Source organism: Schistocerca serialis, chromosome 7 (genome assembly GCF_023864345.2).
Source record: "Schistocerca serialis cubense isolate TAMUIC-IGC-003099 chromosome 7, iqSchSeri2.2, whole genome shotgun sequence".
In the NCBI taxonomy this organism is placed as follows: domain Eukaryota; kingdom Metazoa; phylum Arthropoda; class Insecta; order Orthoptera; family Acrididae; genus Schistocerca; species Schistocerca serialis.
This window is the reverse complement of record NC_064644.1, coordinates 365,321,306-365,338,033: the sequence shown is the minus strand read 5'-3', so window position 1 is coordinate 365,338,033 and position 16,728 is coordinate 365,321,306. Positions and strand designations below refer to the sequence as shown.

General features: G+C 38.5%; 1 protein-coding gene across 1 annotated transcript in view; it reads left to right on the top strand.

Annotated features, from left to right (window-relative positions):
- Window positions 1-16,728, top strand: part of LOC126413092 (furin-like protease 2) — a 714,734-nt gene that overhangs the window by 386,736 nt on the left and 311,270 nt on the right. The gene's annotated exons all lie outside the window — the stretch shown is intronic.

Below are 16,728 nucleotides of genomic sequence, written 5' to 3'. Positions count from 1 at the left end.
TTATAAGTTAAAGATAAATTTCACGCCTACTAAGTCTTGGACACAGCTATAAATAAATACCAAAGTAACATCACACATTAGCTTTGGAGGCTGAAATTGCTGAAGAAATCCAGATATTACTCTAAATGACATAATTAAATGGAAAGAGGGCCTAACGGCCACCAGACCCCTGGAAGTGTCGAGGCAGTTACGATTATTATTATAAACAGGTTATTTATTGCTTGCTAGAATTCAAATAAGACTTTAAAATATTAAATTAATTAGGTGCAGAAATACAGCAGCTTACAGAGATAAGTTTTTATATCGCGTGTTTGTACATGTCGTACGTGTTTGATTTTGAGAAGTAGCACTTTAGTTTACATAACTGAATTTTTCAGTTGTGGTTATGACTGTGATTTTTGCCCAATCTTACTCAGTGATTTAAGAATGTGTCATTTGTTTACAGATGCTAAGCGCGCCGATATTATATATGTGTAAGGTGTTCTGTAATTGAAACGCTGCTTTTGTTTATTTACACGTCAAGTTCCGTAGGACCAAATTCAGGAGCAAATCTCCAAGGTTATGAAACGTGTCAGTACATGAAATTAAAACATAAAAGTAATAACAAATAATAGATGTTTATGAACCGGAAAAAGTCAGTCCATAAGTTTAAGTAAAAGCTATCAATACAACAAGAATCAGCTTAATTTTTCAACGAAGTCCTCTACAGAATAGAAGGAGTGAGGAAACTCTTTAGTTTCGATTTCAAAGCACGTGGACTACTGCTAAGATTTTTGAATTCGAGTGGTAGCTTATTGAAAATGGATACAGCAGTATACTGAACACCTTTCTGCACAAGACTTAAGGATGTCCGATCCAAATGCCGGTTAATACTGAATGAAAGCTGCTTATTCGTGGGAATAAGCTAATATTGTTAACAAGAAATAACAGTAAGGAAAATATATATTGAGAGGCCAATGCCAAATACCCAAACTCGTGAACAGGGGTTGACAAGACGTTCGTGAACTTACACCACTTATTGCCCGAACCACCGGTTTCTTTCAGAGTAGGAAGAGTTACCCCAAAATATAATACCATACGACATAAGCGAATGAAAATAAGCAAAGTAGACTAATTTTCGTGTCGAACGATCACTCTTTTTAGATACTGTTCGAATAGTAAATATGGCAGCATTAAGTCTTTGAAACGATCGTAAACATGGGATTTCCACGACAGCTTACTATCTCTCTAAACACCTAGAAATCTGAACTGTTCACTTTCACTAATCATATGCGCATTCTGTGAAATTGAAACAACAGGTTTTGTTGAATTGTGTGTTAGAAACTGTAAAAAACTGAGTCTTACTGTGATTATTTTCTGCAAGCCATGAACATATCACATGAACTGCACTATTTGAAACCGGGCCAATGTTGCACACAACTTCTTTTTCTACCAAGCTAGTGTCATCAGCAAACAGAGGTATTTTAGAGTTACCCGTAGTACTAGAGGGCACATCATTTACATAACTAAGGAACAGGAGTGACCCCAAAACCGATCTCTGGAGCACACCGCACTTGTCTGTACGCCACTCAGACCCCATATCACAGCCATTCTCATGATTGTGAATAATGACCTTTCGCTGTCTGCTGCTAAAGTAAGAGGTGAACCAACTGTGACCTACTCCCCATATTCCGTAATGGTCCAACTTCTGGAGCAATATTTTGTGATCAGTACAATCGAGTGCCTTAGTTAAATGAAAAAAAAACCATCCATTACCTCACAGAGAAAAGAGAATATAGCATTTTTAGATGTTAAACGAGTTCTAAAGCCAAGTTGTACATACGATAGCAAACTGTGTGATATAAAATGATCAGTTATCCCTGCATACACAGCCTTTTCAATGACTTTATCAAACACTGATCCCATAGAAATAGGTCTGACATTATCTGCGTTATCCCTTTCTCCCTTTCTGTAAAGCGGCTTTCCCGCTGGGTACTTTAATCGTTCATGAAACTGACCATTCCTAAAAGAAAAATCACAAATGTGGCTAAATACAGGGCTACTATGTGCATCACAGTACTTTAATATTCTCCTAGGCACTCCATCGTAACCATGAGAGTCCTTAGGCTTCAGTGATTTAATTATTGACTCACTCTCCCACTCGTCAGTATTACAGAGGCGTATTTAAGACATAAATCACGGAAAGGCATTTTCCAACAATGTTATATGATTCCCTGTAAAAAACTAAGTTTCATTCATCAGAAATTCTTATAAAATGATTGTTAAATACGGCACTTATATCTAACTTATCAGTAACAGAAACAGTTTTGCTAGTAACTGATTTATATCATGGACCTTGTGCTCCTGACCAGACACTTCCTTCACAACTGACCATATGGTTTTATCTCGAATGAAAAACAGCACACAGTTGCACTAATTGTGTTTATTATAAACCTTGACCATGTTTGCTGTTATAATAATATCGCCTTCTTCAGAAGTCCTAAAAAGTGATCAAATTAACAGCTAGACCAGTAATACAATGTATACAGAAACCCCTGAAATTACCTATGTGATAACATATTAGTTACATAAGCTTTTAAAAATGGTAAACGTCTTACCCCAGCGGCTGCGTCAAGATCAGTAAAATAAAATAACTTCAGCAGACATAAGCCTGTTTCGATAATAAGTAAAACTACATATGGCACCGTATGTCCTCCACCACTACATCTGTTACACTAGGCGCGCGCGGTCGTCAAATGTTCTACATCCTGCGCCCCATAGATGGCGCTCCCCACACTGAGCTACAACGCACCGTTCATCAGGAAACTAGTTGATATCTACGATAAGATATTAATACCAAGCCTCCAAGTGCAACTGAAGGACCATATACTTATTAATACTACTGTCCAACATTTAAAATTCTATTGCATACGATCATCAAAGTGGTCAATCATTAACAAATTCATATAACAAAGTCTGCATCGCTATTTGAAGCATCATTCGAAAACGGGGCTATTATTTGCAAATAAAACTCCAGCTTACAATGTACGCTCTAACAGCTTATAGGGCTAATTCTACCAGCCGACCTTAGTCGTTATACATAGGCACACTACTATCTAACGACGACAGTTCTACGAATAGCAGTCTATTGCATAAGTGCGGTAACATGGTAAGTGCGGTACAATACTGTTTGTAATGGGCTACTTTAGCTTGAGTGTGACTTCCTCAAATATTTTGATATAATTCCCACTTCGTTCTACATGGTATCCTTATCCCACCAGTCAGGCACCCCGACTGCCTTTTACTGCTAGTACCCCGTTTAGAATGTTCTAATGGAAAGTAACTCTTAAAGAGCATGAGAAATCTGTTAAGGAAAACAATATATTTATCACCTATCTTATCGGCACTATAAACATCCTGCCAAATGGCTCTGAGCACTATGGGACTTAACATCTGAGGTCATCAGTCCCCTAGAACTTAGAACTACGAAAACCTAACTAACCTAAGGACATCACACACATCCATGCCCGAGGCAGGATTCGAACCTGCGACCGTAGTGGTCACGCGGTTCCAGAGGTTGAAGCGCCTAGAACCGGTTGGTCACACCGACCGTCAACTTCCTGCCACTCTTGTTCCTTGACAAGGTTTAAGATACTCTCTTTTGCTGTTGCATTAACTTTCCTACATAGTTTGTAATTAAATGTCACATTTGTTTGAGTAATAAGGCCTTTTAGTGTTAAAATTTGTGCATCATGGTCTGAAATGCCATTCACCCTTTTGCTAACAGAATGCCCATCTAGTAATGAAGAATGAACAAAAATATTTTCTATGGCTGTGCTGCTGTTCCACTGCACCCTAGCTGGAAAGAACGCAGTCGGCATCAGATCATATGAATGTATGAGATCTACCAACATCCTTTTTCTTGCACCATCATATACAAAATTGATATTGAAGCCACCACATATAACTAATTTCTGGAACTTCGTAAAAAGTGAATGAAGAACCCTCTCTAGCTTAAGCACAAATGCTCTGAAGTCAGAGTTACGGGACTTATAAACAACAAAAATTAGAAGTTAAGGTCACTAAATTTAACTGCCCCTGCACAACATTCAAATATCTGTTCAGTGCAGTGCCATGATACATCTATGGACTCAAACGGATTACTGCTTTTACGTTCATAGCCACTCCCCCACCCCGCAAGGAAATCCTTGAAAAAAAGCCAGCTAAACTGTATCCTGGGTAAAAGGAGCCTCTGATTTGTCAAACTTTTTCAATGGCGCTCTGATATACCAATAATTTCAGAGTCAACATCTATAAGCAGTTCACTAACTTTTCTTTGTAAGAATGCGACAGACGGTTACCTGACAGCAGAGAACCTAATTCACATGGTTTTCCTCTCGTTTTCACTGAAATGAGTTACATTGGTGCAACGCCAAACGGTCATACGTATCAGAAAGTGTTTATGAAGTAGGAGTGGATGTAGTAGAAGATATAATATGAATGAAATTACACACGCACGGCCTCTATTGCAATTATTAAAACGGAATGAAAACCTTGGAGAATACGATATATGAGGGGGCGATCAATAACAAACACATTTTTTGTCTGTCTATTTCGTTTGAAAAAAATGAGAAATTTACTGTGGGACGTAGTGTAATATACTCGCTTCAACTCCTACGACTTCATGAAGTTCCCATAGGTTGTGGAGCTACGTGTAGCATTCAGAATGCGCCTGTAGCTGAAGTGCTTTCCTAGCAAATAGCTGTCACTGAGTTTCTCAGCGTCCATGGCGTGTAAACGTGTGGTGTGGTATAGTGAATCATCAGCTCATAGGCCCGTTTTTTAAACATGGAGCACTGAACCCTCACACTTATCGCAACCCTCTAGCAGACCGTCTTCCACTTTTACAAGGCTTTTCTCTGCAGACTAGGAGGAACCTGTGGGGCCAACATGATGGCTATCCAGGCCATGGTGCGAAGTACAGCTGTACATCTACACATATTGTTTCCAATCGTTTAATTGGACCTGTACCTTGGCGTGCCCGTTCCCCCTAATAGACGGCAATAGACTTTTTTCTCTGGGGTAAACTGAAAGACACTGTCTACAAGGACAGACCAACTACAATCCGTGATATGAAACATCGTATTACTGCAGCCTGCTCAGATATCACCATTGAAATTCTAGCACATGTGCAGCAGTTTTTCCATACCGGACTGCCGGTGATGGGCAACCGTATGGTTACTGTTCATAATTCACATAACTAGTTTGTGCACTTGTGTTGTTCGTTAGTGAGTGCTACCGAAGACATTGTAAAAGTGTCAATGTGAGAACTTTTCATAAAATGATATCTCGTGAGTGACTTCTGTAACAAACACCACTGACATTCTAATTTACCATACTTTTAGTTTGACAATGCTCCATTTAACACGTGGATGCTTGCAAAAAAATAAACTTTCGAAGTGTTATTACAATGCATGGGGGCTTAATTAAATAGAATGCAAATAATTTTAATTTTAGTCGCTGTCAGTCCGGTTACGCAGTCTCGTAACCGGTTGGCCCTGAGTAGTGTTAGTACGCAATCTGACTGCATAGAATAACAACAAAGAATGAAAGGAAACTTCCGTTAACACAATTAATGAATTAAGTCCCCAGCAACTATAAAAGCTGCGAAACAACAACTACGATCAACAAAGCACAAGTGTAAATGTTCTGTGTGTGGAAGTGTGATTCAACGTACACATCTGGCACTGTTCTTCCTCAATAAGACAAGATATTTTAAATACCATTTACACTGAATTAATTAAATAAAACTAAAATACTATAATTGCACATAGAAACCCGAATTACAGTCTAATACATGAACACAAGCCAGATGCCTTGTTGACTGAACCTGTGACCAAGAGGCATTGTTAGTTAGGAAATTTAAAAAAAAATAAAAAAATGTTTTTTACCTTCATATATATTGACTAAAAATACACTCTGATCATTACAACATCTCCACTCGAACAACATCTGCTGTCTAGCCCATCAAAACAACTGCACACGACATGGCCTCAAAGAATACAGCTATCAACATCCTCTCAGCAAAGCACTAACCACCACCACTTCTGAATAGGCACTGCCAGTGGAGGCAGCTGAATAATGTTCTTTGGCGCAATCTCTGGCGCTGTGACTCAGTGTAGCCACCTTTCATATGCCCCTCCTCCACGGGCTAGAATTTGATGGTTTTTTGCCAGCATTGGTGGTGAAAATACCACCAAATTCGTCCAAAAAAAATACAGACAAAAATAAAAGATAATATTAATAAGTAAATATCACATAACTAGATAAATTTAGGCTTTGCACGGACCCTTCAATAACCTAATATATAAAATACAGTAAGGAATACAAATGCTTGCATACATGTGATTTTACATAATAGTTTACACAAGTATCATGTGGTTAAACAATTCAATCAATAGCGTCAGCAATGAATCTCATAAGAGTCTCATAACATTTCATAAACAGTAAATACACAAAAAATCTGTTTATACAAATATTCACATAAAGTCTTGTCAATAGTTCAATAAACAAGTAGCACTCCTCAGAGTAGTTGAAAGTTTCAACAGTAGCACCCAGCAATGGTCAACAGCTGCAAATAGCAGTCTCATAACATTTCATCAGCAGTATTTAAACAGCTCCAACAGTGGCACCCAGCAATGGCGAGCAGGCACAGACACCAACACGTGACATCATTTCAGGATAAGCAGTTCCATTAGTGACACCCAGTAATGTTGACGGGTGCAGACACCAACAAGTGACATTATGTTAGTAGAAGCAGTTCCATCAGTGGCACCCCGCAATGTTGAACAGGTGCAGACACCAACAAGTGACATCATTTCAGTAGAAGCAGTTCCATTACTGACATCCAGCAATGTTGAGCAGGTGCAGACAGCAACAAGTGACCTCATTTCGGTAGAAGCAGTTCCATTAGTGGCACCCAGTAATGTTGAACAGGTGCAGACACCAACAAGTGACATCATTTCGGTAGAAGCAGTTCCATTAGTGACACCCAGCAATGTTGAGCAGGTGCAGACAGCAACAAGTGACATCATTTCAGTAGAAGCAGTTCCATTAGTGGCACCCAATAATGTTGAACAGGTGCAGACACCAACAAGTGACATCATTTCAGTAGAAGTAGTTCCATTAGTGACACCCAGCAATGTTGAGCAGGTGCAGACATCAACAAGTGACATCATTTCAGTAGAAGCAGTTCCATTAGTGGCACCCAGCAATGTTGAACAGGTGCAGACACCAACAAGTGGCATTATCTCAGTAGAAGCAGTTCCATCAGTGACACCCAGTAATGTTGACAGGTGCAGACAGCAACAAGTGACATCATCAGTAGTAGCAGTTCCATCGGTGGCACCCAGTAATGTTAACAGGTGCAGACAGCAACAAGTGACATTATGTCAGTGGAATCAGTTCCATTTGTGGCACCAAGCAATGTTGAACAGGTGCAAATAACAGTCGATAATATTCACTATCACTAATCAGACAGTTCATCAGAGTTCATTTGCATAAATTAAACATTTCTAAGTGGCACCCACCAATGTTAATATGTGTAAGCACAAACAACAGTTTGAACGCACACACAATTGCTTTTACAAAATTATTATTAATGCTCTTACACTAAACATACAAGTTATAATAAACAAACAAATGATATCAGATAATTGTCATACTAACTATTACAAACACACAAATATCAGTGAATCTATAATATTTATGGGTGTCAGTGCAAGCCACAACAAAGAAGTAAAATAATATTTACGAGATAGGTCGGTACCAATTATTTGGGAATAGGAAAGGAAAACACACTCACTCATCTTTCATCCACATTAAATACTACTGTGTAATTGAATAGTGTTAACTGTGTAAATGCAATTCTGTCAAAATTTCATGTTCAACATGTGTATCAAGTAGTAATGCAGCAGTGTATAACAGTCAATAATAGTTAGTCAACGTCATAGTCATCATGTCAAGACCAATGTTTGCCAAGCCAGATCAGAATGTACAGTTGCTGAACAACTGTCAGTGTGCCAAGATATGCAAATGCTTCCTCTCTCCAAAAAAAGTATATACTGCTTATTGATTTAACAAAGTGTGTGTGTAGACAATCTTCCTTCTACTTGAGTGTTCTAGTCTGCCATCTTCATCCTCCTTGTTCCATATAAACCAACAAAAAAAGACTATGCTCCTCACTTACTTTACCTCTTATCCACCAAAACTCCAATAACCATCAGCATCACATAATCTCAATACTTCAATAATACCTCTTACGTCGATAAATATAAACCTTATCATCAATATCATTTACCTTACCTCTTATCCACCAAAACTCCAATAATCATCAACTTCACACAATCTCAATACCTCAATAATACCTCTTTAATACGTCGACACATATAAACCTTATGGCCAATATCATTTCACTTCCATAACAACTCTTTCGTCTAGTCAGTCTCCTCGAACAAGTACAGATAAAATCCTAGTGCAAACTTCAATTCATCATCCCATACAATCCGAAGACATAATTCCCACACACAACCTCTGTTTAATCCATCTGACCCAAATCTTCTACTCATTATGAATTATAAAATACATTTTGGTTACCTTGTCCATCATTAAATAAAAGAAATGCATACATGACCTCTAACAGCCTTTAGTTTGAATAACTTTCAGTAAGTAAGTACGAGTACGGAGTGTGAATGATCATAATATTTCACAGTATGTACACCACTTCAAGAACCATAGCAAAACAGAAGCAAACATGTGGAGTATTTCTTGTGTCAAGAGTCACTTGCTATTTCAATTGCTCACGAAGAATGCAGTGTAATAACTGTCAATGGTCTAAACCTAGTGTTGGTATGTCATGTCGTTAGCTTCCTTCCTATTAGCATACATTTATACAGCTTCCATAAAACCTCCAGCTCATGTGACTTCAATGAAGTTTCTTGTACCAATGTCGTTCGTAGCATTATAGCAGTTCATTTTCTTATCTTAAAATGTAAGGCACTGAGCGTAAGCAAAACATGCAATAGCGAGTAAATATACCAGTAGAGAACAGAATGTCAACAAGTGGATGCAGCACAATCCCTACAACGAGGCTCTGCCAAGCGAACAATCTATAATTAACACCATACTGTAGCCTAAACTCCATGTTCGTACACCTTATATCTGCATTTCTATATACCAAATTAAAGAGTAGTTATGACAACAAACAGAAATGTATAAATGTGCAATCCGTACGCAAAGCAGCAAATATGTATCTTACATAATAAACAGGTCATGAGCATCATATCAGCATAAGCAAGTAAATGTTCATATGTAATCTTAATAAGTAAACATGAAAGCGCAAGCAGATAAATCACGAAGTGTAACCTATATACATAACCACATCAGCACAATTAATCAGGTGACAGTTATAATTTAAATAAATAAGCACAGCAGGCACATAATAGAAAAATATGTCATCAGTGAAAAAGCAGTGCAGCCAAGCGATGCATAATATACACAAGTAACAACCCTGTTCATTAATCAATCATTGTCAAAATCAGTTAATGTACATAAGCACGTCGCTTCACAAGTAAATTCATAGAACATGAAATTTAGCACAAAGTATGAATCACGTAATTGCGAGCAGCAAATTACGTCTAAAGTACGTACCTAAGTGGAAATGTGTTACCTGAAAAATAAACTCAATTAATAGTTACCTTTTTAGTTTATTACTTTCTTCTTCGAAATTACATTCTTCCTGAAATTATCTCGAGAGCAAGTCATCTTAACGTCGGACACACACAGAATTTACCTGAAGTTCTTAAATATTTTATACAACCGTATCCTGAAAAATACTGAACGTTAATAACATAATTTATCAGGTCACTATAGCTTTATACTGAATTGAATCGGAGAAATTAGACTGTGTATTTGTTTACGGCTGTTAGTGCATTCGCACTGAGCGCTCGATCAGCTGTAGGTACGCCTGACGTAGGAAGTAATTGTTTATGGTCAACGACTGCCTTGTGCGGCGCGCAGACTTGACTGTTGCTTTGAGTATGTGCCGCCGTCGGAACGCAGCGCGGTATCCTTGTACTCTCCGTGTGTTTACGTATAACTGTTAGTTTCTCAAAAGTATGTCATTCCACAAAAATTTTAACGTTCGATATATGATGTATTCCCTTAGAGCGCCGAGATTTAAGAGTTTCTACTTCGACAGTGTTATCATGAATAATTTTGCGAACTCCATATGGACCGTTATAAAGCAGAAAAAATTTGCGACACAAGCCCTTCCCTTTGTGAGACAAACGATGAGACTTAATTAACACCTTTTGACCAACTGACAAGGTTTTTAAACTACCAGGACGTTTAGCTCATTTCTCTCTTCTAGCAGCCGCAGATGCAATATTTCGTAGAGCCAGGTTGACTACTTCAGAATGCCGCAGTTTCCGTGAAGGCGGAAAAGGAACGATTTCAGAAATGCGATTTGTCGGTGCTTTATTATTTAATATCAATAGAGGCGGTAAAGAAGTTGAATCATTAAGGAGTTCATTCAGAATGTTTTGAAAATTATGAAGATACTGATCCCAAGTTCTGTGATTCTGATGACAATAAAGTCGACACAATTTATTGATTTCCTTCATCCATCTCTCTGAAGCATTAAATTGAGGGTGAAAAAGTGAAATGAAAATTGGTTTAATCTTACGACGCCTTAGAGTACGAAGACAAATTTTAGAGCGAAACTGTGATCCATTATCTGATATAACCTTATCCACATGACCCACTTCTTTAAGAAAATGTTTGATGACAGCATTAGATACTGAACGAGCTATTGCTTTGCGCAAAGGTGTAAAACACACATATTTTGATGTCAATTCCACTGCTACCAAAATGTATGCAAAACCATTAGTAGAACGAACCACTGGACCGAACAAATTGACTGCAGCTATCTCCTTTAATTTCTCTGGAATGATAGGAAACAACGGTGCTCTGTGAGAAATAGTTGGCGGCTTAGCCTTTTGACATAATTTGCATTTGGCAAGAACAGATCGAATACGTTTTTCCATATTACTGAAGTAGCAACTTTCTCGTAATTTATGAAAGCATTTTCTGGGACCAAAGTGTGCATAACTGAAGTGTGTATACCAAATCAATTTATTAACCCACTCATCAGGAATACAAACTAACCAAACAAAGTTGTCGACCGATTTTCGTTTAAAAAGAAAATCATTGCGAACTAAATAATACTGTGTAATCGTTAGGCTTTCCTTTCTCCTCCACTTCTCCTTAATGTCCTTCCAGATTGGATCCTTATTTTGCTCCTTAGCGATGTCCTGGAGCGAAGACGAAATAAAATTTTCAAACGCAATACCTTGAATATACATCAAACAATAATTGTTTTCTTTGCAGTCGTCTTCAGCACTTTGTTTCAAACCCATAGGTGCACGTGATAAAGCATCAGCAATAATATTTGAAGAACCCTGTATGTAAACAATACTAAAGTCAAATTCCTTTAGATACAGCGCCCATCGTGACAATCTTCCATGTGTTAATTGTGTTGACATAAGAAATTCCAGAACTCGATGATCGGTGTAAACCTTAGTATGTATCCCATACAAAAATACGCGAAATTTTGTGAAAGCCGAAATAACAACCAAGGCTTCAAGTGCCGTAATCGAATAATTCTTTTCTGATTTAGAGAGAACACGACTTCCAAATGCAATAGTTTTTTGTACAACGCCGTTTTCTTCTATCTCTTGAAATAAATATGCACCTAGGCCTTTGTATGAAGAGTCCGTCGCCAAACAAAAATCTTTAGATAAATCCAGATGTGAAAGAAGTGGGGCAGCAACTAAAGCATCACGAAGTTGTTCAAATTTTGATTGAGCTTCCTCATCCCAACACCAATTAGAATTCTTTCCAGATAGTTCACATAAACGAGGTGTGGTCAAATCGTCCAATTTAGCAAAGCGTCTAAGAAAATTACAGACACCAAGGAAATTACGAACCTCACGTTTTGTAGTAGGACCAGCATAATTACGACTAGCATTTAGTTTCTCTGGATCAGGAAGAATACCTTCTGTAGAAATAATATGACCAAGAAATTTCACCTGAGAACGACCAAATTCAGTTTTTTCCAAGTTCACTGTAATGCCAACTCTTGCAAAAATACGTAATAATGAATCCAAAATTTTGTTATGCTCACTCCAAGAACGTTTAGCAATAATAATATCGTCAACATATGAAGTAATATTGTCATGAAGATAAACAGTTAAAATTTCGTTTAAACTAGGAATGAATGCTGCTGAAGATACAGTAAATCCAAACGGTAATTTCCGAAATTGCTTTTAGGTAAAATAGTCATATCTGGTGATTCTTTACTGACTCCTTTTCTAGATAGATTGATAGTTGAAGAGTTGTTTTGATAGATACAAAGAATAGTAAAGGAGTAGGCAGCAGTGCAGAAAACTAAAAGTGAAATAGCACTACTACAGCTCAGGGCCCTGTGGACACTACGACACATATTCACTTAGTGTAGTGAATCCCCTGAGGACCTAAATAGCCACAAATAAATTCCAGTTTGTGACTTAGTGGCCAATTTGGTGGAAGTGCGTGCATAAATTGATCTAACCATGAACATGGATGTATGTCATTGCGAAAAATCTTCCGAACAGTTAAAAAGTGTTTATAGTCATAGTTTTCGCCTCGTGGCGACAAAGACCTACCGTGTCTGTCCCAGTCCGAATGTTGATTATTGATAAGTTCGCGCGCCTGGCGCTCTCTTGTTGCATCTCGTAAATGAAATAAATTATTTTCTTCAAAACCCGCTGCTATCGATGATTCCAAATTTCTTCTACCGTCTTTTCCTACGATTTCGCTTTCAATTTGTTTGACTTGCTTTCGTAACGCCTCAAATTCCCCTTTAACGCGTTCATTAAATTTTCCCTGATCTTCAACATGTTTATTTATGCTCTGGTACTCTTCTGTTTCTGTAAATGGCAATGGAGCTGTATCATCTGAATCTCCGTCCCCATGTAAACTAAGATTTGTCAATTTATCTGAAATCTCCTCAACTCTTTCCGATAAGTCACCTATTTTTTCTTTCTGTTTATTTACGTCTTCCGTAAGTGTCGCGACTCGGGTTTCAGTATTGACACAGTTAGTAGTTAACTATTCATATTATTGTGTTAGGTTTTTTATTCTGTCATTTGGTACGGATTCCTCGATTCTCTCAAATATTTCTTCCTTATTGTGTGCACGTTGTAAATTTAACTCTGAAAATTTTTGTACCATCACGCGATCTCTTTCTTCCTGTTCTCTATCCTGTTCCTTTTGTCTAATTTCTATTGAAATTAATCTATTATTGTGAGCATTCAAAATCGGTTGTACTTCTTCTCTAATTTCTTTCTTTAATTCATCTTTCATATTTTTGAAACATGTCCCTATTCGTGAGTCTAACCGTGTTTCCATTGTTTCCATCTCTGTTTTAATTGTTCCTATTTGTGAGTCTAACCGTGTTTCCATTGTTCCCATCTCAGTTTTAATTGTTCCTATTTGTGAGTCTAACTGTGTTGCCAAAGTTCCCATCTCTGTTTTAAATTCAGATCGTAACTGTGATCCCACTGTTTTTAATTCAGATCCCAAATTAAATATTACAATCATCAACTACTCCATATTAACTGGTTCGAAATTCTTTTCGCCCCTAACATTTCCCGCAAAACCAACTTCTTCCGTCAAAGCTGTAAAGCTATCTGTGTTCGATACTATTCTAGAGTCTTCTGTCATTAATCTCGTATTCAGAAAATTTTTTGATTGTGAAAAGTTTTGAACTGGTTCCTGACTATTTTCCCTGCTTATTAAATTATTTTCTACTTCATTATTCATCATCCTGTTCTCCTGTGTTGGTGATTTCGCCATGTTAACATTTTCGTCATTCTCCCTATCCATCATTTTTGCCTTTTTCATCGATCGCGTAATCATTTACAAAAAGTACAAAACTCGTCACTATACGAAAATTACACACAATGACACTTTATCTCCAACAATATCATTCACAACTAATGCTTCCCGACAAACACGATTAACGAACAATTGAAATCTTCATAATTGCACAAAATTTTCAAACCCGTGTACAAGACATCATAAATGAAATTCTGCAAAACTACCATTAGAAGAATGACAAGACAACTACAAATGTTCAATTACCAAACCTACATATGCAATAGAGACTACAATTACTAAACTACAACTTACTACAACAATACTACTGTCTGCTATTTTTACTATCAAAAGAATTCCAAGGGACTATCCGAAGCAGCGGTAGCCACGTGCAGGGGGCTTAATTAAATAGAATGCAAATAATTTTAATTTTAGTCGCTGTCTGTCCGGTTACGCAGTCTCGTAACCGGTTGGCCCTGAGTAGTATTAGTACGCAATCTGACTGCATAGAATAACAAAAAAGAATGAAAGGAAACTTCCGTTAACACAATTAATGAATTAAGTCCCCAGCAACTATAAAAGCTGCGAAACAACAACTACGAACAACAAAGCACAAGTGCAAATGTTCTGTGTGTGGAAGTGTGATTCAACGTACACATCTGGCACGGTTCTTCCTCAATAAGACAAGATATTTTAAATACCATTTACACTGAATTAATCAAATAAAACTGAAATACTATAATTGCACATAGAAACCCGAATTACAGTCTAATACATGAACACAAGCCAGATGCCTTGTTGACTGAACCTGTGACCAAGAGGCATTGTTAGTTAGGAAATTTAAAAAAAATAAAAAAATATTTTATACCTTCATATATATTGACTAAAAATACACTCTGATCATTAAACAACATCTCCATTCGAACAACATCTGCTGTCTAGCCCATCAAAACAACTGCACACGACATGGCCTCAAATAATACAGCTATCAACATCCTCTCAGCAAAGCACTAACCACCACCACTTCTGAACAAGCACTGCCAGTGGAGGCAGCTGAATAATGCTCTTTCGCGCAATCTCTGGCGCTGTGACTCAGTGTAGCCACCTTTCAACAATTCATTGCTTTGTTAACAATACGAGTATAGTAAATGGATATTCCACTGAGGTGAGCGACTTTGACAAAGAGCAGGCTGTTATCGCCCAGCTTCTGAAACGAGCATTTCGGATATGGTGAAGCTGTTCGGCTGTTTGTGTGTTCCTGTCGTGAGCATCTATGCGAAAAGAATGACGGTGAAAGAACGAGTAAGCGACTAAGTTTTGGACGTCTTCACGTTTTCAAATAACACGCATTTCCTACGCTTGTTGCTCTGCAATGGTCGATAAGCGGGTTTCTGTGGCAGATTGGGCAACAAAATACTGTGCTGCGAAGGTACAAGTGTCTCGGAGCACACCACCCACCCAATATTGTTCAATATCTGGGGCTCAAAGCAGACAGTCTCTACATCGTCTCACGTTGACCCAAAGGCGTCCTCATTTCGACTGCAGTTACTCATAAACACCTAGTTACCAGAATCTTTGTCACTAAATTCTGAAACGTCGAAGGTCTTAAAGACGATCACATCACGCTCATTAAAACTCTCAAGGCCATTAACAGCAGCAGAAACACACCTAACAAAAGCAGCAGTAATCCAACCGTTACTTTGGGAAAAATCATTACAGGTAACAGCAAAGTTAAATTTACATCCTACAAATACACAACGACCAGGAACCGTCGAAATTTGACCGTGCACAGGTGGAAACATGTCACCTGGTCAGATGAATAACTTACTTGCTAGACCGTTTTCCTGGTCACGTTCGGATACGTAGCCACCGAGGCAAGCGGCTGTTTAAAACATGTACCGCGCCACAAACGCTGACCGGTGGTGCAATATACGCTATGGGCTACCATCAACTGCCCTTCCTTATAACCTGTGGTAGTAATCAAAGCCACGGTGACAGCTGTCGACTACGTGAACATCTCGCCAGAGGATACTATTGGTATCATTTATATGTTGACGACCAAATTCATATAACCTAAAACCGATGGAACACATCTGGGACTCCGTCGGGCTCTTGCAAGCGTCTGGAAAAGAGCGCAGGCTGTGGAAACTTCCCCCAGGCTGTGGCTCAGCACGTCTCCGCAATATCCTTTCTTAGAGTGCTGGTTCTGCAAGGTTCGCTGAAGAGCTGTGACGTTTGGAAGGTAGGAGACGAGATACTGGCAGAACTGAAGCTGATAGGGCGGGTCGTGAGTCGTGCTTGGGTAGCACATGCCCTCGAAGGCAAAGGCCACAAGTTCGAGTTTCGGTCCGGCACACAGTTTTAATCTGCCAGGAAATACGTATCAGTACACACTACGTTGCAGAGTTCTGGAAACATTCCCTAGACTGTGGCTAAGGCATGTCTCCGTAATATCCTTTCTTCCAGGAATACTAGTTCTGCAAGGTTCGCTGAAGAGCTTATGTGAAGTTTTGAAGGCAGGAACGAGGTACTGGTAGAATTGAAACTGTAAGGGTGGTTCGTGTTTGGGTAACTCAGTCGGTAGAGCACTTGCCCGCGAAAGGAAAAAGTCCCGAGTTTGAGTCTCGGTCCTGCACAAAATTTTAGTGTACCAGGAAGTTTCATATCAGCGAACACTCCGCTGCAGAGTGAAAATCTCATTCTGTTCCTTCTGAGTAGTTCACGCACAAACTTCCGAAAGGGTTGCCATTAGCCTCCGGAATTTTTATCGAA